General features: G+C 38.8%; 1 long non-coding RNA gene across 1 annotated transcript in view; it reads right to left on the bottom strand.

Moving 5' to 3' along the window:
• The window catches only part of LOC103279902 (uncharacterized), a 41,662-nt gene extending 16,446 nt beyond the window's left edge, over nt 1-25,216 (bottom strand). The window contains exons 1-2 of the long non-coding RNA XR_010006666.1: nt 24,998-25,216; nt 5,152-5,492 (exon numbers count right to left, since the gene is read on the bottom strand). This is a non-coding gene — a long non-coding RNA (uncharacterized LOC103279902). The remainder of the gene's footprint in view (nt 1-5,151; nt 5,493-24,997) is intronic.
• Between the last annotated feature and the right edge of the window lie 2,279 nt (nt 25,217-27,495).

A 27,495-nucleotide genomic window follows, 5' to 3' on the forward strand; every position in this document is an offset into this window, starting at 1 on the left:
CCATCACACTTACATTGACATGTGGAAACTTAAGAGTTGTCAATACATTAATCTTACATTCATCACAATGACAGTATTACTTTTTTGTTTTTAATCAGGAGTAACAACAATATCCAAAAAACAAGAGATCCCTTGCCCTGTCCAAAGCCCCTTACATTAAAAGAGACGGACACCAGTTTAAAACCATGGGATCATATGGTTCTGCATCAAACCCCATAGGATACAAGATATAGTGATCCAGGTTAAAACAGTTGGGAAAGGAAACAGGATGGGAAACTGTGATAGTTCCCATCACACCTGTTTTTCAGTTGTAAACATGGGAGTAAATTGTGATAAGAGGTAGGTGCTCTGAATACGATTGCTGGTCCGTGTTCAGAGTTCTCTCCTTTCAGGACATTTTTTCCTCTTTTCAACCCTGGAACATGTGATGAGCTCCATGCCTCTCCATGCTTGAAAAGAGGCTGAAGTGTCCTATCAGGGGGGAATTTCTCAATGTGATGAGGTCGATTGCCAGAGTTCCCTCCTTTCAGGACACTTCTGCCTCTTTTCAACCACAGAGGGCTATGCATGACAGCCAGCAGTAGTTTATCTCATGTGATGAGCTCAGTGTCTTTCCACACTTGAAAAGAGGCTGAAGTGTCCTACGACTGGGAAATTTCTCAATGTGATAAGGTAGTAAGTCTAGAAATTTTAGTAAAAAATTCACCCCCACAATGGGTTGACTAATCCATAGGTCAATGTAAGTATTGCACATCAATTCTTATCGCCCTGCCTATGCACATATTTCTTTTCTGTGGAATTGATTCTAGCTGTTTCCACTCAATATGAAAGTGAGCTGAAACAACCTGAAAACAGCGGAGTGCAGAATATCACCTCCCATTATTTTTAGTTTCATCACTGACAAATGATACCCTTGCACAGAAGTGCTACTCTTACATGGGGATCCCCTTTATATATTTATAGTGCTATGATTCCACTTTATTTTCTATTTTCCATGGTTCCATCTTACAGATTTGAAGTTTAGGGAGGAGTATTCAGAATTCTCAACCAGAGAACTCAGCAAAGCACAAACTATAAGATTCAATGGAAAGTTGTTGTGGTTGTTAAAGTGGAATATTATATTATAATTGTGTAATGTGAAAGGGCCAGGGGATGCATTACTCATCTGCAGAAACAACAAGTCAGGGTTCCTAATACACATGGAAATCATCCACATGTAAAGGACGCTCTCACATACTCAGTTATTGATCTCCCTGTTAGTGGAGTGAGGAAATTAGAGATGGAGCACAGTAAGTACACACCTTTCTATGTATACACAACACATTTGATCAATAAAGCTACATAATGTCTTTGGAAGTTAATTGTGAATAATGTTTTTACATTACAACTATTTTTCACTTAAACATGCTGGCCAACATAATTTTCCCATGGGATAAAGATCCGTGTGTTCCTCATACATTTTTTCTGTGCAGAGGACAGAACACACATTTTCTACACAAATTTTGAATTTTTCATGCAAATTGGTCATCCCAGATAGGCCATTTGCTGCTTGGCCATTTGCTGCTTGGCTATGTGAGTTGATGTGGGGCATAACTAAGCCAGTCTCATTTCATCCATGGTATAGATCTCTGCAGCAATATAATTCCAGTGTGGACCTTTGGGAAGAATTGCAAGTATAGCTTGATGCAGCTGAGGGGAAAAGGAATGGCAAAAAGTGTGCTGAACCATGCTTGAAGATCTGATGCAGCTGGGCCTCATGAGAAACTTGGCATTTTTAGAATTCTTCCACTTTCAGTAGTGGTCAGGCTGTGGGCCAAGAAATTTTCAAATGGATTTCCCTGTTCTAGTGCAAGAACTATCTGTATTAGTACAGATAATCACATTTCAAAACCTCCCAAGGCAATGAAACTACCCCATCTGTTTGTTCTTGTGCTCCTTGAGAACAATATACTGTTCATAGCTAAGTATGTCCCTGGAGGCCAGAATTCCAAAGTAGATGCCCTCTCCCAGTTTCCTTTCCAAAGGGTCTACCACCTCGTGCTGTCAGCTGCACCACAACTATTGAGTGTTTCCCTAGGGTTCAGAGGCTGGATGTCCTTTCCCTTGCTTTATCTGCTAGGAAAGCTTACACTAACCGCATGGTAGCCTTCTGTAAATTCCAAAATGTTGTATCCTAGCCTGCACCTGAGCTGTCAGGTAAGCCTGAGGTTGGGCCTGTTCAGCCTGTGATTGTACCTGCACCTGACCCATCAGATAAATCTGGGTTGGGGCCTAGGATTCCCATGTAGCCAGAGTTGGATGAGGCTGCTCTTCCTAGACAGCCAGAGTTTGTCCCTGAGGATTCTGGGAGCAGGCAGACAATGTTTTCAAGCAAGCAGCTTGAACCGCATTCCTTGGGAGAGTCAAGGTCGAGTTATCCCTTGGCAGATGGGCATTCGAGTTGTGATGAGAGTAATGAGGTTGACAGAAGGAAAGCAATATGTCAACAGAGACAAGAAAGGGAGGTTTTGAGAAGGAGCAGGTGGTTGCTAATGAGAAAGGGTTTTGAGCAAACTTCCCACAGAAAAAGGCCTTGATTCCAGCTTGAAGAGGAATCTCTTCTGAGAGAGATTTTCAGAGGTGGTAACTTTGCTCACTGAGAGTGTTGTTCCTGTTTCATGGACTCTTGTTTCATATTTCATGGAATCTTGTATCATGTTCATGCGGACTTTCATGCCTATTTCTTGTAGCCTTGTATCTTGAGTTTTGTTACAGCTATTGTTCTTGCTCTTGGGGAATTTTGGATTATCCAGTCATTGTTTCTGAAAGTTTTGCAGTTTGGATCCCTTGTTCCAGTTAAAGATCCTGTTCCTTGTTCCAGTTTTGATCCTGTTCCTTGGACTAATTTTGATACCTTGTTGAAGTTTAATCTTGTACTTGATTTTCATGGACCCTTGCTTCAAGATTCTCAAGTATCTTGTACCTGGTGTACAAAAACGTTGTTTCATTGACTTTGAACTTTGATATATGATTGCTTACATATATTCTTCAATAAACAACTTGCATTGCTCATAGTCTGTGGCTCCAGTGTGATTTTGAGGTGTCTGCAGTCTAGGGATGCAGCACAAAAGGAAATATAGGGCAGAATGTTGGCCAAGACTTTTGTGAAGTAATCTGTTATGTGGTACCTCTATATCAGTGATTCTCAACCTGTGGGTCCTCAGATGTTTTGGCATTCAACTCCCAGAAATCCTAACAGCTGGTAAACTGGCTGGGATTTCTGGGAGTAGTAGGCCAAAACACCTGGGGACCTACAGGTTGAGAACTTCTGCTCTATCAAATTTAGGCTAGTCTAGAATGGTTCTCAGTGGGTCATGAATAACTTACTCTGTTAGGAAAAGGTGCTTTCTAACTTGAAGTTGCCTCTTGAAGAGGACCTCCCTGGTTTCAGAGGTATAAGACACACATATTCTCTTTGCTAGACTATGTAAAGAGTATTTTTTTTAGAAATCACAAAATTGTCAAAACATTTTTTGTGTTTAAAAACCCTGACAAGTACAATCTTGGCTTGATTGGAACTTAATACAGGGTAATTTATTACATACATAGAGGTTGTCAGGAAAGTAATTTGCAAGCCTCTATGATTTGGGTCAGGGTGGATGACAAAAAAACAGGATTTTAAATTATGATTTATTGCCAAACTGTAATCTTGTATACATATATTGTGAAAAGATTTCTCTTTAAAAAAAGATATTTGTCAGGGAGTCAAATCTACCAGGGATCTCTCACAAATGTCAGGTTTGCTAACAGGTTGGAGAAATTGAAAAAAGAGCCATGTGTCCAGTTCAATGGTTGCATGTGACCATTTTGCGCAGAAGCAGCATTTATTGCTTAATAAACTACATGTGAACTTTGTGCAAAATCAATTCTACTTACACCATTTTCTGTATGAAAAATATTATTATGTAGAATCATAGAATAATAGAGTTGGAAGAGACCTCAGGGTCATCCAGTTGAACCCACTGCCAAGAAGCAGGAAAATGACATTCGAAGCACCTCTGACAGATGGCCATTCAGCCTCTGCTTAACAGCCTCCAAAGAAGGAGACTCAACCACACCCCGTGGCAGAGAGTTCCACTGCTGAACAGCTCTCACAGTGAGGAACTTCTTCCTAATGTTCAGGTGGAATCTCCTTTCCTGTAGTTTGAATCCATTGTTCCGCATCCTAGTCTTCAGGGCAGCAAAAAACAAGCTTGCTCCCTCCTCCCTATGACTTCCCCTCACATATGTCTTCTAGTATTCACTCTCTGGGAAATATGTTTGCAACACCACACAATCTACAATGTGGTCTTCTGTGATAATATACTGACATTCTGCAATACACAAACTTTTCAGAAAATTGTATAATGTTTTATTTAAAAAGACAACAAGATTTCGCTGACTTCTAATATCTCCCCCTTCCTCCTCTAAATTTCTAAGCAGCTTCTGTAAAAAAAAAAAATTGAATGCTGTCCATTGGGAAAGTATGTAAAATCCCTATTGCACAAGACCCAGCCAGGAGAATTTCCCTGTGGATAATGTCTCTTTGTATGCAGTATTTTTACTGCTACAATGTTGGTGAAAGAGATTCAAAGTGATTAACTAAAAGTGTTTTAGTCCGGTAATTGACTAAAGCACACATGATTCATTGGTTAATTTCTCAATTACATTTGCATGCATTTGCATATTGGTAACATAATTTATACATACAATCCCCACTCCAGTTTAGGCTGTGTTCAATGTGCATTGAATCTTGATCTAAGATGCTAATTAAGATGCAATTCTAGAGGCTGAGTGAGATGCAGGGTAAGAGGGAGCTTTAAGATGGGGTTAGCCACCTGTGGTTTTATTACAATTCATATTAAAATTAATTTCTTGATCATTGTCTCCTGCCCGTTCATTCTGAGTAATAATTAGCTGATTAATTTAATTGATACATTGATCCCAGTCTCCTAGAAGGGATTTCTAAAGGTCTCTCTGATGTGGCATCTCTTGCAATAGAGATGGAGTTCTGCAGGCAGAGCAAAAGGTCACCCATAATTGCTACTTTGATAGCAATTGAAACCAATTGAGAGAGAAATTAAAAGGTAGATAATCAGGTAGAAAAAAGGGAGGACCAGAAAGCTGCCTCACCTCCGATAGTACTTGCTTGGCACAACAAGGCAGACAGTGCTGGAGAAATTGATATTCCTCTGTGCCCCCTTCGTAAACTTCACAAGGCACATATGAAATGGACAGTGGTCTTCCTTCGAGATAAGAAAGAAACTACCTTGTACTACTGCTGCTGCACATAAATTCACACCAGGAGATGAAGACCGAAGATGGTATATAAGCTGACAAGCACTGAAGTGTTCTTTAACATCTCTTTATGGGTCAAGACGCAGTAGAGTATGAAATAGCTGGAATGCAGTTTTTTGACACCTTTCCTTTGCAGCTCCCAGACCTTGTAAATCACTCCCAAAATATCTTCCTTTCTACACATGAGAGAAAGAAAAAAAAAACATTTTGCTTGTCAGAGGAGGTCAAGGAAGCTTCTCACTTTCATCTGCAATTCTGGCAGCTCAGGGAAATTCAGATTAGTGAAAAGGGAAAATGTTTCTTATGGTCAATTAAGCCACTGCTTCAAATTCCCATCAGAGTGATAGCTTTGATCCTTAGGTGTTCTCTCTCTCCCTCCTTTTGCAAGGACCAACTGCCTCTGACTCTTTGATGTGTCACTGGGAAGCTCATTAAGACCTGATCGTTCCTAATACATATGTTAATTTCCCTGCTACAGGGGAAATTAACCATTAGGACAATTAAACAAGAATCCGAAATAACATCAGTAGATAATAGTTCAAAAGTCCTTCTAGCAGTCTGTGCCTCCTTTCTAAAGATATTAACAATGGCAGACACGATGTTGGGCTGAAAGCATCCTGTTGGAGATGGACGGAAAAAGCTGTGACCATGCCCACCATAAGATAGTCCAAATGGCTTTTGTGATTTATTATACCTCACCAGTATGCATTTTGCAAAGCTTAGCATTTTGTTCTTATAGAGACCCTTTATTGTTAAATGCTGTCAAGTCAACTTGCCATCCAGCCATGGTAGCCCCCCCCCCCCCCCCCCAAGAAGGTTTTATAATTCACCAAGAGACAACAAATACTGTATATACTTGAGTATAAGCCTAGTTTTTCAGCCCATTTTTAGGCTTATACTCGAGTGAGGGTCCTGGCCGGCTTCTATTCAGGACAGCTTATACTTGAGTATATAGGTATTCAGAGTTGGACAGTCTTGACTTATTAAAGTCTTATTATTATCTTACAGTTTTATATAAATATTTATTATTTATTTATTATTTATTTACAGCATTTATATTCCGCTCTTCTCACCCCGAAGGGGACTCAGGGCGAATCACATTACACATATAGGCAAACATTCAATGCCTTTTAACATAGAACAAAGACAGACAAACATAGGCTCCAAACGGGCCTCGAACTCATGACCTCCTGGTCAGAGTGATTCATTGCAGTGATTCATTGCAGCTGCTCTCCAGCCTGCGCCACAGCCCGAGCCAAAAACATTTAACCTACTGATGCCTCAAATAATGCAATTTTATTAATATCTATTTTTATTTTTGAAATTTACCCATAACTGCTGCATTTCCCACCCTCGTCTTATACTCAAATCAATAAGTTTTCCCAGTTTTTCTGGTAAAATTAGGTGCCTCGGCTTATATTTTGGTCATCTTATACTCGAGTATATACGGTAAATATATCATTTTTTTCTTTTCATTAAAAACTTTTCCAGAAATCCGGAGTTGCACAAGTTCGAAGCTTTGGAAGATTGCGAATGGACCTAGCAATAGCTGTACCCCATGAATTATATTATGTCTGACCCTTTAATAAATTGTACCAATTTGGTTATTTTTGTGTAACGTTTATTTTTCATGCTGTGTACTGTATCAATGTCTCATATGACGTGTATAAACTCTTTTTTAAAAAATATATCAAAATGCAACATAAGGACAGCCACCTCCCTGTGATGCTGTTTAGACAATCTCTTGGGAACTGAAAAGTAGAGCACTTCCCTCCAGCTATTTCCCAAGCCAGATAACTATTGAGTTAAGTGTATACATGTACAGATAAATGATCTTTTTTATTAGTAAGATAAACTCAGGATGTTTGTCCATTTAAACTGAGGTTGAGAGTCTGCCACTCACATGGAAGCAGGGGCTTAGAAAATGTGTATACATTAACTTTCTTTACTGTCAACCGAGCCTTTGATTGCTCCAGACCAACACCTTTGTCTTTTTAGTCTTTTAGTACTTTTTGTTTGTATTGCACAGACCTGGACTCTCATCAGCATATCTGTACCATTGTCTTCTTCTGGACTTCATCTTCCCAAGGGGCATCTCTGCAACTGACCAATTCCCAGCTGCCATTGACCCCACCATTGGAATTCCCATCTGGAGGTGTTGACATCAATGAAGCTCCCAGCCAATCCTGGCACAGATCCTGGCCAGCCTCCTTTCCAACCAATCAGGGGAGGGAGCAGGAGGTTTGAATAGCTGTCAAAATGTTACAAATGTCCTGCAATTTTCTGTATGTTTATGCTTGTACCTTTTGAAGCAAATTGCTTGTACTTGCATCCTTTTTGGCTGAATTGTATTAAACCTCTATGACTTGTCTTCAACCTTGTGAGTTAATTTCTCTGTCCTGGCTGATCTGGTTTAGCACAGATTCTTTAACCGTGGTCCTAACTGAAATTACTATAAACTTTGACCTATGGTAACCCCATGAATGGGAGACATCAAGTGAGCCTGTCCTCAATAGCTCTGCTCAGGGCTTGTAGAGTCACAGCCGTACCTTCCTTTATTAAGTCCAACCATCAGAAATTGAGTCTTCCTCTCTTTCTGTTGCCTTCTCAGATCAAAAGTTGTTGTCTTTTCTAGTAAGTAATGTCTTCTCATGATGTCCAAAGTAATGCAGTTTCAAATTACTGTATATACTCGAGTATAAGCCTAGTTTTTCAGCCTTTTTTTAGGACTAAAAAAGCCCCCCTCGGCTTATACTCGGGTGAGGATCCTGGTTGACTTATATTTGGGTCAGCTTATACTCGAGAATATATGGTACATTTATTATTTTTCTCTATTATTATTGGTATTATTACATTTATTATTTTACTCTTTTATTATTGCATTTATTATTGTACTCTATTATGGTTGCTACTATTACATTTATTTTACTCTATTATTATTATTATTATTATTATATTTATTATTTCACTCTGATATTATTATTATTATTATTATTATTATTATTATTACATTTATTATTTTACTCTATTTATTATTACATGTATTATTTCCCTGTATTTATTATTATTATTACATGTATTATTTTACTCTATTATTATTAAAAGGATACATAAGCACATTTACATTGAAGATGAGAATAATGATTTAATCAGAGTTAGACAACCTTATCTTAAATTAGAGCTTGATGTAAATATTCAAAAAGATTTAACCTACTGATGCCTCACTTAATGTAATTTTTTTGGTATCTATTTTTATTTCTGAAATTTCCCACCCTCGGCTTATACTTGAGTCAATGATTTCCCAGTTTTTTTGTGGTAAAATTAGATGCCTCGGCTTATATTCGGGTCGGCTTATATTTGAGTATATACGGTAATCTGTTTTGCTTCTAGGGAGAATTTAGGCTTCATTCGTTCTTGGACTCACGGATTTGTCTTTTTAGCAATTCACAGTACTAGTAGCACATTTCAATGTAGATTTTTTTCTATCAGCTTTCTTGGCTGTCAAGGTTTCACAATCATACATAGAAATGGGAAATATGAAGGTGTGGAAAATCCTGACTTCATGATATATTCATGATATATCTTGATACCCCAGAATCTTCGCTAGTTCCTTCATAGCAGCCTTCCAAAAGCTTTCTTCTGATTTTTTGACTGAAGTCTCTATTCTGATGAATGAATGGGACAAGATATGGCAAATCTTAAATTGATTTCAGTGTCTTCACCATCTACTTTAAAGTTCAGTAAATTACCTGTGGGCATTATTTTTTTTTAATATTCAGCTTGACTTCGCACTTTCTTCCTTGTACAATTTCCAGAAATATTAGAAGCCATGAAGGAAACTATCCCTTTCTGATGTTTTAAGAAAAATGGGGAAAATGCATCCTTTATAGATTGTAAAGTGCTTTATTTGGCTTGGCATAAAAGTATCCTGTCTGATATAGTTTAAAAAATCAAATTATTTACAAATTGCATTTACTTGTTAATTGTTATTTTATTGGTATAGGTACAACTACAAGGTTCAAAACAATAATGAACCTGTTTGCTTTTGCAATAAATACAGAAGAAATGAGCTGCATTGCTAAATCAAATAATGTTATTTTGCTTCCTCTAGACTTTCAGAGTGCTAAGTATACATAAAGCATTTGGTTTCCAAAAAAGAACTGAGTCAAGGCAATGAAAATATTTTTTCCTTTATCCTAAATGAAAATATTCCATTGTACATTTTATCTCAGTTGTTTTTTTGGGGGAAAATGTCTTTTTACAAAACAGGAAAGATGCTTATCCCCTAAATTTATCTGCCTCACCCTTCCCAGCCTGGAGTTCACATCTGTAGCAATGCGATGCCCTGTTAGGCTTTTGGTGCAACTTTGCTTTGATATAAACAAATGGTAGAATCTGATTACATGGTTAATCGTTTTCAAGATTGTACCATTCTGGGCTTCTGGATGGAGAGGGAATCTAATGACTACGTTTTTCATACAGGTTCATCCCATGGTGGTTAGTGGCTTCCATGTCAGTACAGCACTCATTGTAAGGCATACGTCTGAACTTTATATTAACTGCCCAAGATGCTGAAACTATTCTGAGGACAAGGTTCAGCATTTTCATCAATTTCTTTCATGTTTGGGCTAAAACATGGAGCAAGAGTCACCACTCCACAACATGTCAACTATAAAATATCTAGAATGTCAGCTATTACCATTATTAAAACAATCATGAGGCATTGCAAAGAAAAAATCATAAAGCATATTGTCATAGTGCAGAAGATCCCAAGAGAATAACAATATATAGCACAGCTGAGATTTTTTAATTCATACCTGTGTGATGGTATTTGTGGATTCACCTACCCAAGAGGGTTCACTAGAAGCCACTTTTTTTGTTTCCACTGTAAATTCAAGAACGTATGCCCTGCAAGGTCATATTTAAATGTACACTAGCTGTGCCCGGCCACGCGTTGCTGTGGCAAAGTGGTGGTGGTATTGGTTAAAAATTGTTGTGTAATTTTTATTTGACGTTATTTGTATTTTTAAATTATTTGTATTGTACGTTATCTTTTTATTTATTATATTTTATTATATTCTTGTATTATTTTTAGTTATTTTCTGTTATTATAGTATTTCATTACATTAATTTTTTAGTGTTTTTAATTATTTTTAGTGTTTTTTATTATTTTTTATTGGGTTGCTAGGAGACCAAGTTGGAGGAGCTTAGCCTTCTAACTGGCAGCAATTGGATAAAAGCAATCATTCCTCTCCCTCTAATTAGGACTTTATTTTTCTTTTCTTTTTGTTGTATCAACCTAGAGGCATGGATGAGGGGTTTTATTGTCAAATTTCGAGGTTGGGGGGCCTGTAGTTTTGTTGTTTTGTGGGTCGCCATGATGCCATCACTCTTTTATATATATAGATTTTAATCATTTGGACATTCTCCCACCAAGCATACAAAGCTTAGCACAGTTTTATACATGTCTACTCAGAAGTAGCAGCTTTTCCTTATTACTGCTTCCATGACTGCAAAGCATAGCTTGGTTCTATACAATATATTATGCAGTTATCAGAGAACTAAAATCAGTAAGCTTCCTCTATGGATTTATGATAATGGATTATAATCACTCAGTGGCATAGCCTCTTTGCAATCTAATGTATTTAGCTTCAACAGACATTTCCTTCAGCTTCTGGAAGCAGCCACCAAATACCTGGTTACTTTATAAGAATTTTGATTTGGTTCAAAAGCAACACTGATCAGTTATTTTTCTGCACGTTTTTGTTTGTTTGTTTTTAGCAATGTCCTTCAAATGTTCAATGAGAGCTTCATAAAAATTTCAGCAACAGGGCTATTAAATATATATCTATTTTAGTTGTATTTTTAAAGGATGGAGCTGCTCAGTGCTTGCAAAGGGCAGAAGTGGGTCTAGATAAGAAATGGGAAGTGGTGCTACCAGGATTGCAAAGAGTAATAATAATAATAATAATAATAATAATAATAATAATAATAATAATAATGCTTTAGTTATGACCCACCCTATTTCCCCGAAGGGACTCAGGGTGGCTTCCAGCAATATAAAACACAGTGGCAAACATTCAATGCCAAAAGAAACTCAATAAAAATTATGAAAATAACAGCTTAAATAAAACATGACATAAAACATTCAACACTTTTACAACATATTAAATGTGTTCGACTAAAATTATTAGGGTTGAAATGGTATACAGCTAACTGATGAAGGCCTGAGAATTTATTCCTATAGAGCAGTCTTTTGGGAGATAGCCTACATCTCCCAAAAATCCCAGCCAGTTTACCAGATGTTAGGATTTCTAGGAGTTGAAGGCCAGAAACATCTGCGGACCCCAGGTTGAGAACCACTGCTATAGAGTTAGGAGAAGCTGGAGTTTTGCAAGCTGAGTTAAAGGGGATGGAGTTGCGAAGACACCCTATATGATTCCCAGGACTTTTATATAAACGTTATGGATGCAATCTGTTGGGAACGCTGATAGAAACCAGGTTGAGGGCAGAGAGAATCTGGATGTCAGAGGAAAGTTACTGTATATACTTGAGTATAAGCCTAGTTTTTCAGCACTTTTTTTAAGACTGAAAAAGCCCCCCTCGGGTGAGGGTCCTGATTGGCTTATATTTGGGTCAGCTTATACTCAATAATATATGGTACATTTATTATTTTTCTCTATTATTATTGGTATTATTACATTTGTTATTTTTCTCTATTATTGTTGCTACTATTACATTTATTTTACTCTATATTTATTATTATTACTACTACATTTATTATTTCACCCTGATATTATTATTATATTTATCATTTTACTCTATTTATTATTATGTATTATTATGTAATTTATTTATTACATGTATTATTTTCCTGTATTTATTATTATTATTATTATTATTATTATTATCATTATTATTATATGTATTATTTTACTCTATTATTATTAAAAGGATACATAAGCACATTTACATTGAAGAAGAGGAGAATAATGATTTGATCAAAGTTGGACAGTGTTATCTTAAATTTGAGCTTTATGTAAATATTCAAAAACATTTCACCTACTGCTGCCTCAATTAATGTAATTTTATTGGTCTCTATTTTTATTTCTGAAATTTACCCAACCTCGGCTTATACTGGAGTCAATGTTTTCCCAGTTTTTTTGTGGTAAAATTAGGTGTCTCGGCTTATATTCTCGAGTATATACGGTAATTCCAATTCGTAGTACACATTAGGCTTGTCTACACTAGTTTTAAAAAAAAACATTCTCCAAATTCAGCACTGGCTGTCTACATGATGCACACAGAGATTTCTGGTGAGTAATGATGGTTCTTTAATCCTAATTAACTGAGTATTTTTGATAGCACTGAGAATGATGGTTGGGCATAGAAAATACAAAGCAATGATAATAAATGACAAAGTGGCATCAATAATTTCTTGAGAGGTCATGACACAACTTTCAAATATCTCCTTGCTATGGACTGTACTGTTCACGTTTGGTGCACACATACACACACACACACACACAAATATATAATCTTCCATGCTCTTTTTCTTATTCCAGCAGATATTCCTATAGGCACACCTTTGAAAAGTCCTCTGGGACCAAGAATTCTTGCCTTTTTGTCTAACATTGCAAAATGCATGAGCAGCATTGCAGACCTGCAAGATGTTGACCTCCCACAATGCCGTGCCTCTTCGTTAGGCAAATTAAGTTCATTACACATATGCAAATTTGCCAGGGCCCTCCGGCTCCTCAGGCACTTCCAAGGTGACTTCATCTGCACTGAACAATTTGCAGACTCCAGCATGTTTTCTTTTGATAAACAAACTTGTGCTCCTTTTAAGATTTAGTGACAGATGAAGGCTTGTCATTTCTGCTCAGTGTTGGTGCTGCTCAATACAACTGAACTGCTTGAAAAATGTTGACAGCCTCTTGAATATATAATGGGAAGTGCCTATTTCCATATTCTGCTAGTTCTCCATTTCCTCTATATAAGACAAACATCTAATATGAATTTAAATTAATTTAATTCATATTTCAATTGCCTGTTAGTATCCATACTACAAATAATAATTTTAGGGGGATATCAGCAACAATTTTCAAAAGAAGTTAAATGGAGAAGTTCCTGTGGATTTTGAACTAAGAATGCTTCATTACTGTAGTTGCTAATATATTGTGCCAAAATGTGGAAATGCATAAATATGAGAGATGCTAACAGAAGATAAAGTTTGTTTGTGCTAATTTACATGACGTGAAACAAATTTAAATAAAATTACAGGTTGAGCACCCCTTATCCAGAATGTTAACAACTAAAATACTCCAAAATCCAAAATTGTCCACATTGGTGGCTAAAATAGTAACATTTTTGCTTTGTGTTTTTTAACGTATACAATATATTTAATACACAAAATTATTAAGAAATATTACTATATACAAACCAAAGAATTTTACAAAATAGACAAAGAGAAAGGCTTCCCAGAAAAGGATTCTTTTTGGGACAATATAATGAAATCTGAAAATAAAATAATTACCAAAATATACAAAAGATTATTAGAATGGACTACAGAAACAGAGCAAATCAAAGAGTGTATGATTAAATGGGCAGAGAATATTGGACACCCAATAAAATTAGAAAAATGGGAAAAGATTTGGAATCAGAGAATCAAATACACATATGCATTCGACTTAAGAGAGAACTGGTATAAAATGATATATAGATGGTATATTACACCACAAAAAATTTCAAAATTTTACAAAAATGTTTCCAACAAATGTTGGAAATGTGAACAACAGGTAGGTACTTTTTTTCATACATGGTGGACCTGCCCAAAAGCTAAAAATTTTTGGAAAGATATACACGGAGAAATACAAAAAATATTAAAGACTAACATTAAAAAGTAGCCAGAATATTTCTTGCTAGGAATGTTGGATCTGGATAAAGACAAAGACAAAGAAATTCTATTTAACCACCTGACAATAGCAGCCAGAATAACATATGCGAAGAAGTGGAGATCAAAAGAAATACCGAAAAGAGAAGAATGGCAAAATAAAGTCTTAGAAATAATGAATATGGATAAATTAACGTACTGGCTTTCTGCGAACCAAGGATTACCGAAAAAACAAACAAACTGGGACACGGTAAAAGAATATTTTAATCAACTTAAAATGGAGCTTATAATTTGAAATGACAAGAACAACAAGAAAATATTAGAGATAAAGGGGAAGAAGACGGTTTGGACTATAAATTACTAAAATACAGAAAGTCACAATACAAACACCAAGGATTAGATGGAAGTCAACCCTTCCCACATACCTTTTTTTTTCTCCCCTTGTTCTTACTTTCATTTTTTCTTCTTTCTTTCTTTCTTTCTTTCTTGCTTGCTTGCTTGCTTGCTTGCTTGCTTGCTTGCTTTCTTTCTCTCTACCCATATTGTTCTCCCACTTGCCATGTATTTTTTATTTTATTTTTATCTTTAAATTTATTACTAATAAAAATTAATTTTAAAAAAAGAAATATTGTATACAATTGCCTTCAAGCTATGTGTGTAAAGTATATGTGAAACTTTACTGAATTTCATGTTTAAACTTGAATCCCATCTCCAAGATTCTCGTTATATATGTATAAACAAATGAGGGTTTTTCCAAAATCTGGACCCGCCCCCGGCCCCCCGGCCCAAAATCCGAAATACTTCTGGTCCTAAGCATTTCAGATAAAAGATACCCAACCTGTATATATATAAATAAATAGGAGGACTGCAACAAAATGGTCTAGGTGTCCACACAGTCTCCAGCTCATCTATGAACTTCTAATAGCCAAACTCATTACCTATACTATACTATACTATAACATATATTGCATGTTATCAATAAGACATCATACCTGATAGGATGTAAACTCAGAGTTTACTCTAGTGCATAGTTTACTCTAGTTCAAGTTCCACGTGAAGGGATTGTTCATGTGGCCCCTGTAATGTTTGTTTATGATTGGAGTAATTATTTAAAAAGTGGCTGCAAATGTGCAACTATTGACCTGATGTCTCTAAAATGAACATTCTGGACTCATAAATAGCATCATTATGTGAGTGCAATTAGGCCAGGAATGGTAAATCCATAGCCTCCATGCCCTTTAGAATCCAATGTGGTGCTATGGACCTGGATTGATTCCACAACTTCCCCTGCCCATCCAATTTTTTCTACTGAAAAAAAAAAACTGTTTCAAAAATGGAAAATATTTTAAGTGGTGTTCTTATTCTTAGAAGGGACTCCAAACCAATAAGATCACCCATTCAAATGATTGAAAGGAAAGTGGAAATGATGTAATGCCATTCCAGTTAACCAAATATGGGTAGAAATATCACAATGAGACTTACCAGAAACCCGAAAGCATCAGAATGAGGCGGTATAATTATCCAGGCTCCTATGGTGTCGCCTTCATGGACTTCCTTCCAGGCCAGACCAGACCACAATACCATATTAGAAGGTTTGACAAAATCAACGATATACAGATGAAAACATGTGATTCAAAGTGTTATTGCAATTGGGCAATAATGCCAGCTTTGACTGGAGTGTATTGTTGAAGGATTTTACGGCCAGAATCATTAGGTGTTGTGTGATTTCCAGGCTGTATGGCCATGTGTTAGAATATTAGAAAGTTAAAAACAAATTAGTATAGTATTTTGGCTTTGTGGGAATATTAAAACAGTACATGTTAGCTGGGCTTACAAACAATGTTTGTGTGTATTGTTGAAGACTTTTATGGCCGGAATCATTGGATGTTGTGTGGTTTCCGGGCTGTATGGCCATGTGCTAGAACATGGCCATACAGTCCAGAAGCTACACAACAACCCAATTTTTGGGGGTTATATCAAAATACAATTCTGCCAAAACACTGCACAACTATATTATAGATAGTTATGTTAATGTCACCCCTTTGATGGTATCACCTGGTGCAATGCACGTACAACCTGCATCCCCCCCTCAAACATACAATTGCTAATCCGTGAACTAGGCCACAAAAGGTCCCATGCACTATAAAGTTATATGTTTGGAAGGCCTCTAACCTCAGAACCAGGCCTAAGAATGCAAGAAGGAGCTTTGTCTCTTCAGGAGACAAAAGGAGATGAGAAGCACAGCTTGGTCTTGGTCAAGCTACAGCTGTGACTCTACCCTTAAGGACACCAGTGCTGTCTAATTCTTTGTTTTAGTCTTGTTGAAAGTATCATGTTCTTTCTTCACCCTCCTGCTGAGAAGTCTGGGTCAATGGGTATATCTTAACTACCCCAGTCTGGTAACATGTTTTGGTCTTTAATGACACCGCTAACGGCCTCTTATCAATTTTCAGATTGCATTACTTTCATGACTGCCCTGCAGCAGAATGATTTGTTAGGAAGTCCTTTGTGAAGCTGGTGGCTGGCCTGTTCCTTGCACGCAACTGGCTGAAATTAGCACACTTTCAGAGCGTTTCCTGACATCCTGCTGTGATCAGAAAGGCAGATGTCTCAGTGCTAGCCAGTCACGCTCAAAACAGTACACAAGTCTCTATACGTCAGTATTTTTGATTTTTCAAAACTTCAAACAAATAGTTTCAAACAAGGATACTCACTTAAGCGCTACATCAGTTCACTCATTATGTTCACTCATGAATTTCAAACCAAGTGGATGAATTCTAAACTGGACCAAAGTGACAGACTAATGTTGGTGAATCATGTCATGCCTGTGAGGCAGTAGAAAGTTACTCTAAGGTGTACTAATGGTGGGAAGGATTTGCAGTAGTCACTGTGGTAGGTAGACCCTCACCAATGCTCTGTGTACTATTCTTTTAACATATTGGGAGATCAAGAGTCAAGGCAACTATATACACTATTTCCGATGTTTTCTAGTTATATTATCATATACAGTAGAGTCTCGCTTATCCAACGTTCTGGATTATCCAACACATTTTTTGTAGTCAATGTTTTCAATACATCGTGATATTTTGGTGCTAAATTCGTAAATACAGTAATTACTACGTAGTATTACTGCATATTGAACTACTTTTTCTGTCAAATTTGTTATAAAACATGATGTTTTGGTGCTTAATTTGTAAAATCATAACCTAATTTGGTGTTTAATAGGCTTCTCCTTATTATCCAACATATTCACTTATCCAACGTTCTGCTGGCCCGTTTATGTTGGATAAGTGAGACTCTACTGTACTATTTATATTAGACATCAGGAGCCCTGGTGGCGAAGTGTGTTAAAGCACTGTGCTGCTGAACTTGAAGACCGAAAGATCCCAGGAGCGCAGTGAGCGCCCGCTGTTGCTCCAGCTTCTGCCAACCTAGCAGTTCGAAAACATGCCAACGTGAGTAGATCAATAGGTACCGCTCTGGCGGGAAGGTAACAGCGCTCCATGCAGTCATGCTGGCCACATGACCTTGGAAGTGTCTACGGACAACGCCGGCTCTTTGGCTTAGAAATGGAGATGAGCACCAACCCCCAGACTGGACTTAACGTCAGGGGAAACCTTTACTTTTTACTATTTATATTAGATAGAGAATAGTCGCAGGCTGCATGATATTAGGTATGGCCATATACCCAATATTCAAGAAATGGATCTACTCCCTTATGCCACTTGTTTCCCGTCTTATGGTTTTAGCTTCTGGTTCAGTCAAAGGCTCAGCAATACTCTCACTCACTTTTTCCACATGGAGGAGGGAGTGATGAAGTTTGCAGTTATTAAATTCAAGACTTATCTGGGGCCCTTCCACATAGCCCTATATCTCAGAATATCAAGGCAGAAAATCCCACATTATTTGAGTATGGACTCAGTTCAACACAGATATTGTGGGATTTTCTGCCTTGATATTCTGGGATATAGGGCTGTGTGGAAGAGCCCTAAGTCCTGAACTGAGGATGCAACAACCTCTTAAAGCACCTACTAAGTGTCCTTCCAGACAGGCCCTATATCCCAGGATCTGATCCCAGGTTTTCTGCTTTAAACTGGATTATATGAGTCTGCACTGCCAGATAATCTAGGATAAACAGAAAACCTAGGATCAAATCCTAGGATATCGGACCTGTCTGGAAGGACCCACAGCCATATAACCCAGAATATCAAGGCAGATAATCCACAATATCTGCTTTGAAAGAGCCAGCCCTAGGTATTTTTCAAGTGTAGGTGAACAGAATTTTGGCGCCCCCCCCCCCCCAAACCAATCACTGAAAAATAAAAGCGTTGGATAAGTGGAAATGTTGGATAAGAAAGAGGGATTAAGGAAAAGCCTATTAAACATCAAATTACATTAAGATTTTACAAATTAAGCACCAAAACATCATGTTTTACAACAAATCAACAGAAAAAGCAGTCTCGACTGCGCCCCGTATGTTTTGTGCCCCAAGCAACCGCTTAATTAGCCTCATCGTTGGACTGGCTCTGTTTGAACTGAGTCCACACTGCCATATAATCCAGTTCAATGTGGATTTTATACAGCTGTGTGGAAGGGGCCCCAGAGTGCTTTATGGCCATCCCTCACCTTTCAGTTCTTCCCATTTCTTGTGTATCAACAGAATCCTGTTTTTACTTTTAGGGCCCTTCCACATAGCCCTAAATCCCAGAATATCAAGACAGAAAATCTCACAATATCTGCTTTGAACTGGGTTATCTGAGTCCACACTGTCATAGATCCCAGTTCAAAGCAGATAATGTGGGATTTTCTGCATTGACATTCTGGGATGTAGAGCTGTATGGGGGCTCCTAGTCTGCCATTTCAGTAGTAGCTATACCTGTAGTATTTATGGTGGGACTGAACAAATAGCCACATTCCTTTCTGACACAGAACAATATGTGGCTTGCTTTTAATTCTGGCAGATATCAATGTTACATTGGATGGTCTCTCAGTTTGTAAGGACTGAATAGAAACACCCTTCATGATTACTTGATCTGGTTTCATATTGGACCTCTTTATGTTTTCTCTGTTATCTAGGTTCTTACAGTGAGTCAGAGGTCAGTATGGTGTAGTGGTGAGACTGGAATTTGGAAATAGATCCAGATTGAGGTTAAGGGATGAGTGACACTGGATGACTGTGGGCCTTCTCTTAGCCTAACTTACTATGATAAAAGGGAAAGGAAGAGTTAAGCATATGCTGCCTTCAGCTTACTGGATGAAAATCAGAATACAGAATACTGAAAATGTAACTATAAAGAAAAAAGGGCCAGTATATATGGGCCTCACATTAGTGGTGATGTTTCATACTTCCAGCACCTTTGTGAGGTCTTTGCATAAATTGCAAGCACATTCGTGTCCCTTCCACACAGCTGAATAAAATCCCACATTTTCCGCTCTGAGCTGGAATATATGGCAGGGTGGACTCAGATAACCCAGCTCAAAGCAGATATTGTGGGATTTTCTGTCTTGATATTCTGGGTTATTTGGCTGTATGGAAGGGCGCTAGGAAAGCATATGTTTGTGTCACAGATTGCATGGGGCTGAAGCTATTCTGACAGTCTGAACTCTACCTACTGTATATAAATAAAGATTTAAAGATTATTTTTTTTTATTATTATTATTATTATTATTATTATTATTATTATTATTATTATTATTATTATTATTCTTGACACAATGACATTGTATGACACAGCAAACAAGATAGATATGGTGGATTTCGTATCACAAAATCACAAGTCGAACACTTCCCAAGTGTTTAGGACTGTGTGATGTATTTTCAGGTGATGCGCGCAGATCCCAGTAGGGTGCCCTTTTGCAGTTGACAGATCGTAACTTTGTCAATGTCTATTGTTTCCAAATGCTGGCTGAGATCTTTTAGTACGGCACCCAATGTGCCGATCACCACCGGGACCACCTGTACTGGTTTCTGCCAGAGTCTTTGAAATTCAATCTTGAGGTCCTGATAGCGGCTGAGTTTTTCCTGTTGTTTTTCGTCAATGCGACTGTCACCTAGTATGGCGACATCAATGATCCAAACCTTTTTCCTTTCCACAACTGTGATGTCTGGTGTGTTGTGTTCCAGAACTGTATTTGGAAGTCCCACAGTATCTTTGCGTGTTCATTTTCCAATACCTTTGCAGGTTTGTGATCCCACCAGTTTTTTACTGCTGGGAGGTGGTACTTGAGGCATAAGTTCCAATGAATCATTTGGGCCACATAGTTGTACCTCTGTTTGTAGTCTGTCTGTGCAATTTTCTTACAGCAGCTGAGGATATGATCAATGGTTTCATCATCTTCCTTGCACAGTCTGCATTTTGGGTCATCAGCTGATTTTTCGATCTTGGCCTTAATTGCATTTGTTCTGATGGCTTGCTCCTGGGCTGCAAGGATCAGGCCTTCTGTCTCTTTTTATTATTGTTGTTGTTATTGTTGTTGTTGTACAAATAAAACCTTGTCATGTAGCTTTATGTATGTGCACTCTTATATGTGTAGGCCATGTCTTATAATGTCACATCATCAGTTCTACTTGTTTTTACCTTGAGGCCCTTCCACACAGCCATATCAAGAATATCAAGGCAGATAATCCACAATATCTGCATTGAACTGGGTTATGTGAGTCCACATTGCCATATAATCCAGTTCAAAGCAGATAATGTGGGATTTTATACAGCGGTGTGGAAGGGGCCTTGGAATACATTTGTTATGTCTAACCAACGTATTCTAATGGCTACATGAACTGCATTTGAGTGAGGTTTGGTATTGCTTGGCTTCCAAGTACAAGTCCCAATAGTACCACACTTACACATGCAGTAATAAACAGTAGCAACAATTAGTGGAAAAATGATTTAATCAACATTCAATGCATATAGAAGTATGTTAATAATAGTGATCATGCTGATAAACCGGCACTGTTGCAGGCTTTCCAATTTATGAGAAACTGAGCGTTATCACTGAATTATTGATATTAAACTATTATGTGTACAGTAGATAATTATATGTCAGTATCTCCTTTAAATGTGGCATTTTGCTGCATGGATGCTTTTGTATTGAGGCATCTATCAGTGAAAGCACTGGCTGTGCTTTCTTACCTTGAAGAGAAGATGGTGAGTCGTACTAATGCACCTGGGAAGATTTTAGTCTCATTTTCAGTCATCCTGTATCAAATCCTTCTTCATGATTCTAGCTTCTAGAAGGTAATACCAATTACAATGCTGTTTCTAATCTTCCAAAAAGAAGCATCAACGTGTAGCTCATTTTCTTCTCCTTCTGTTAAGTGAAACACACACCTGTTTTGCAACATTTTCACTGTGTTTGAGTTTGTATTTTGAGCGTAAGCATGCATGTGGAGTAACAGAGAGAAAGCACCAGAGGTACAGTGAAGGGGAAGGTGGAAATCACATGACTGAGTTTTAGCTACTTGTAAGCTTCTTTACGGAAAAAAAGTTTTGGTGCTATTCTCCGGGATCTGTTATGTATCTCCATTATATATGTGAGCACATACATAATGGACAATGAAGCCAATTATACAAGCATCCCGTCACATGCTGACTCAAGATGCATTTTAATCAGGGAAGGAACGAGCCGCTTTTAAGGCTGCCAGAATTGGACATGCTTCAATGTTGCCTTTTAATTAAAAGTTCAAATTTCTGAGAGAGTCGCTGGAAAAGAATGTACCGTAATCTTACACAAGGGCTAGGCTTACAAAACATAGGAGTCACATGGCCTTGTTTCCTGTCACACACTGTTAGCATCAATGACTTTGCCTCTGCCAAGTTCACTTGATCTAGGCATAAAAGAGATGCTTGCTTTTTAAAGAGGAATTTGCCCAGCAGTACCCCAAACGTCCCGGATTCCTTTGCTGTGATCCAGCTCTAGTTCCTCTTGCTCTCTTGTAACTTTTATGAATATGTGTGGCAAAAGAGAGGAGAGGAAATGAACCCTGAACCAAAACATTTAATGTTGGGGTTTTGCTGGTTTTTTTATTCCAAAAAAAGAAACAAAAAGGCTTTTAAAAATACAAAGTGTGTGAACAGTTTTACTTTGTTTCTGGTACGTTTTTTTCACTGAGAAAGCTCAATCCACTCAGAGCTAAAAGAATCTCCAGAAGGATAATTTTTGTACTGAGAAGCAGGAAAACCCCAACAGACTGAATTTGCATTTGGGTAAGAAAGGGATATTCCCTTAGGACAATGGTTCTTTACCTGTGGGTCCTCAGGTTAACTCCCAGAAATCCCAGCCAATTTACCAGCTGTTAGGATTTCTGGGAGTTAAAGGCCAAAAGAGATTGAGAACCACTGCCTTAGGATACAGCTATGGGGGGAGGCAAAGTGAGGACATTGCGCTAACAATAAAGAATTCTTCCCCCTTATTTTTCTTCAGTTCTAACATTATACAGAGTGATACTTTGGAAATTATTCATGTATATAACTCTTACATTTAGTGACCAGAGATAATAACAATAAAATCACGACGATGATGATGATGATTATTATTCTGTTTGTTATTATTCTATTTTTCCCTAGATTGGGACTTAGAATAGCTTACAACAAGTAAAAAAGACATCAATCCATTAAATACAAAAGTTAAAACAAGATTAAACCATGAAAAAATAAAAGGTAAAGGTAAAGGTTTCCCCTGACGTTAAGTACACTCATGTCTGACTCTGGGGGTTGGTGCTCATCTCCATTTCTAAGCCGAAGAGCCGGCATTGTACATAGACACCTCCAAGGTCATGACTGCATGGAGCGCCGTTACCTTCCTGCTGGAGCGGTACCTATTGATCTACTCACATTGGCATGTTTTCGAACTGCTAGGTTGGCAGAAGCTGGAGCTAACAGCGGGTGCTCACTCCGCTCCCAGGATTTGAACCTGGGACCTTTCGGTCTGCAAGTTCAGTAGCTCAGTGTTTTAACACACTTTACCATCGGGGCTCCTTAAAATACACCCAGATTAAAACACTGTGGTCTAAGTTATGGAACTTCATCATGGTCATCATTATGTAATTTTACATATACAGTACAACCCTTGTATCCATGGGGTCAGTACCTAAAGTTTCATTTATCTATGTTCTACAAAATTTTGCTAGACATTTTAAGTTCTTCAGCAGGACAGTATGGTACCTTTAGGCTGGAAGACCTTCAATTGAATATGGTTGTTATTATTTGTGCTATCCCCCATTAATATGGGGCTTGTACTATACTTACGTTATAAGAAACTCTTAGTAAATTTTGAAGATACATAAGAGAATATCAGCAAGAAATCCCAATGGACATTGGGGTCTGCCAATATGCATTAGCACTCCCTAACTGAAGTTTCCCAACATGTCATGTTGGTAACATATGTTTTAGACATACATCATTTCACCACACAGTAATTCAGTTTAACAAGCAGAATGGAAGGGTGTGCCCTTCTCTCCCAAACCAGGTTAAAACTCATGTCTTACCACTTTACTTCCAACTTCCTATATGCCTGTTGTGAGCTCTGGGGTAGCCCCTAGACCAGGGGTCCCCAAACTTTTAAAACTGGGGGCCAGTTCATGATCCCTCAAGCCGTTGGAGGGCCGGACTATAGTTGGCCAGGTGGCCACCAAGCAATAATAATAATAATAATAATAATAATAATAATAATAATAATAATATTTGGCCCAACCCCTTTCTGCCTTTGTGCACAAGCAAAGCACCCCTGACAGGTGGCCTCCCAGCCTCAATGTTAACAACAACAACAACAACAACAACAACAACAACAACAACAACAACAACAACAAAGAGGGTTGGAAGAGACTCCTTGGGCCATTTAGCCCAACCCCCTTCAGCCTTTGTGCTGTGGGGGCTGGATAAATGGCATGTGGCCCCCGGGGCATAGTTTGGGGACCCCTGCCCTAGACATTAGGAGTGTGCAATTTGGTTAAACCCTCTTCTGTTTTCAGTATCTGGATTTTGGTGGATCCTCAGGGTGGTTCCACACAGCCCTTTAACCTGGGAGAAATTGTGTTTTAAAAATGTGATTCCACCCAGGTTCTAGTCAGCACACACCCCAGAAAGAACGTGCTTTTCTGTGTGTGGGGAGGTGTCCACATGCCCTCTCATATTTTTCCGGGCAGACAAGAAGACATTCACACCCCCTCCACAAAACCCCTTAAAAACGGAGGGGAGGAAGAACTTACCCAGCCACCATTATAGTGCTGCTGGCCCTATCCTGGCATGTCATTCCTACACGCCAGGAAAAATGCGGCAGAAGCGATTTTCCTCCTTCCCTCGTTTTTCCCGACATGTTATTCCTACATGCTAAGAGAGGGCCGGCAGCACTTTAATGGTGGATGGGTAAGTTATTTTACTCCCCCCCCCCCCCACACACACATTTTAAGAGGTTTGGGGGAGGGGATTAGAGCCCTCTCTGATATTCCGGCCTCATAGAGACCAGAAAACATGAGAGTGCTGTGTGGACGGCCCCCTCAGAAGTCCCAGGACTTCTTAGGGGGCAGTCCAGACTACGCCCACAGCAGGAAAGACATGGGTCTTTCCAGATGACCCACGTCTTTCTCACTAACAAATTACCTCTGCACAAAGTAAATCTTTCCTGCATTGGACACCCTACAGGAAAACATGGGAGCTCCCACTTTTAAGGGGCTGTCTGGATGTGCCCCAGATCTGTTTTTCAGGGGCTTCCCAAATTCAGTAAGGAAAAAAAAATCATTTTTTGATTTGGCAATCGAAAGATCCGGCACATTGGCGGCAATGGGGAACTTACAAGCTTCCCTTTTCGTCATTTTTAGGGCATCAGTCTTAAGAAACCATCATTTCTGGGATCCTTTCTCCTTGAACCTCTTCACACATGCTGCCAGTGATACCTGCATCACACCTTGCACCATCCAGGCTTTCCCCTCATTACACAGAGGGAAGCCTAAGCCTCAGTAAGCCAGCTGGTTTCAGGCTTTAAAAAGGGGGACCCAGCTATTTCTCCTTCACTCGCCCTTCTTTCCTAAGCTGCTTCAAACCTCAAGCCAACTAGGTTCAGGTTTTAAAGGAGACTTCTCTATTCCAAGGGGCCCCTGGTGGCACAGTGTATTAAAGCACTGAGCTGCTGAACTTGCGGACCAAAAGGTCCCAGGTTCAAATCCCGGGAGCGGCATGAGCGCCCGCTGTTAGCCCCAGCTTCTGCCAACCTAGCAGTTCGAAAACATGCAAATGTGAGTAGATCAATAGGTACCGCTCCGACGGGAAGGTAACGGCACTCCATGCAGTCATGCCAGCCACATGACCTTGGAGGTGTCTATGGACAACGCCGGCTCTTCAGTTTAGAAATGGAGATGAGCACCAACCCCCAGAGTCAGTCACGACTGGACTTAACGTCAGGGGAAACCTTTATCTTTTACCTTTCTATTCCTCCCTCCACTCTTCCTTCTTTCCACCACCTGGGTTTCATGTTGCCAGAGGTAGCCTGCACTGTCCTGGCTTCCCCCGCATCACATGAGTGGAAGCCTTTTTAAGCTGACTCAACACATCTTTCCTTATGGAAAGCCGGGAGGCCTCCCATCCTTTCTGGCATAATTTCTCCTTATATCCTTCAATAAGATCTGGGTTAAATGCATCAGACTTAAGAAACAACCCTTTCTGGGATCATTTGCCATCAACACTTTTTCAATGAAGCAGAGTTGAGGCAGGCACCCTTTTTGAACACTTATTTCAATGGGAGCCATTCTTTGAAAAGATATAAATTACCTCCTCATTTTATGGCCGCTTTAGAAAAGGTAAGATATGTCCTCTACCTCACATTTGAAGCTTGCCTCATGTGAAGGATAGCATCAGTAGCAGTTTCTTAAGTGTGTAGAAAGTAAACTGCTTATTTATTGCCATTTAAGTCTAAATTGAACCCCGGTGGCGCAGTGTGTTAAAGCACTGAGCTGCTGAACTTGCAGACCGAAAGGTCCCAGGTTCAATTCCCGGAAGCGGAGTGAGTGCCCGCAATTAGCTCCAGCTTCTGCCAACCTAGCAATTCGAAAACATGCCAATGTGAGTAGATCAATAGGTACCACTCAGGTGGGAAGGTAACGGCGCTCCATGCAGTCATGCCGGCCACATGATCTTGGAGGTGTCTACGGACAACGCCGGCTCTTCGGCTTAGAAATGGAGATGAGCACCAACCCCCAGAGTCAGACATGACTGGACTTAACGTCAGGGGAAACCTTTACCTTTACCTATATCCTTCAGTAAGATCTGGGTTAAATGCATCAGACTTAAGATTCCACCCTTTCTGGGATCATTTGCCATCAACACCTTTTCAATGAAGCAGAGTTGAGGGAGGCATCCTTTTTAAACACTTATTTCAATGGGATCCATTATTTGAAAAGATATAAATTACCTCATCATTTTATGGCTGCTTTAGAAATGGTAAGATATGTCCTCTACCCCACATTTGAAGTTTGCCTCATTTGAAGGATATCATCAGTGGCCGTTTCTTAAGTGTGTAGAAAGTAAACTGCTTATTTATTGCCAATTAATTCTAAAAGGAAGCCAAGCCATGCAGAGCTGTGAGTGGCACTGATAATTTAGATCACTGATCGGTCTGTCTAAAAATCCTGCTTGCAACAGAAAAATAGAAGTCCTGCTTGGCTAAAAGACACATCATGACTTTCTTCTGTTCTGATTGGCTCAACAGGCAGGGCTGATAGGGAAATCCTGAGTGGGTGTGTGTCTGCCTCTCCACTCTCCACCTGTAGCCAAAAGAAACAAAAAGCAGTCTTTTTTGGCAGCCATGTGGTCTGTTGCAGCTGGGGACAAAATGGCAGCAGAGCCTATGCTGTTATGGATGGCTGAAACAACTGAAACAGCCAGAGCCCATTTTGAAAAACAGATCCATGCACAGCCCTACTAGACATTGCTATAACAATGCACAACAGCCAACTCAGGAGGGGTGAAAGCTAGGAACAATTGGGAAAGGGGGCACAGAGAGGAGCTTGGACGTAATGAGTTACACTTTGTTATTTGTTATTTGTTACATGTTATTTTTTTGTCATAACAAGTATGTAACAGCCACATGCCAAAAATTATATCATGAGTAAGAACAATTTTTTTTCATGTCAGGAACGACTTGAGAAACTGCAAGTCGCTTTTGGTGTGAGAGAATTCTCCATCTACAAGGGTGTTGCCCAGGGGAAACCTGGATATTTTGAAATTTTACCATCCTTGTGGAAGGCTTCTCTCATGTCGCTGCATGGAGCTGGAGCTGATAGAGGGAGCTCATCCGCA

The sequence above is a fragment of the Anolis carolinensis genome, chromosome 5 (genome assembly GCF_035594765.1).
Source record: "Anolis carolinensis isolate JA03-04 chromosome 5, rAnoCar3.1.pri, whole genome shotgun sequence".
Taxonomy (NCBI): Eukaryota; Metazoa; Chordata; class Lepidosauria; order Squamata; family Dactyloidae; genus Anolis; species Anolis carolinensis.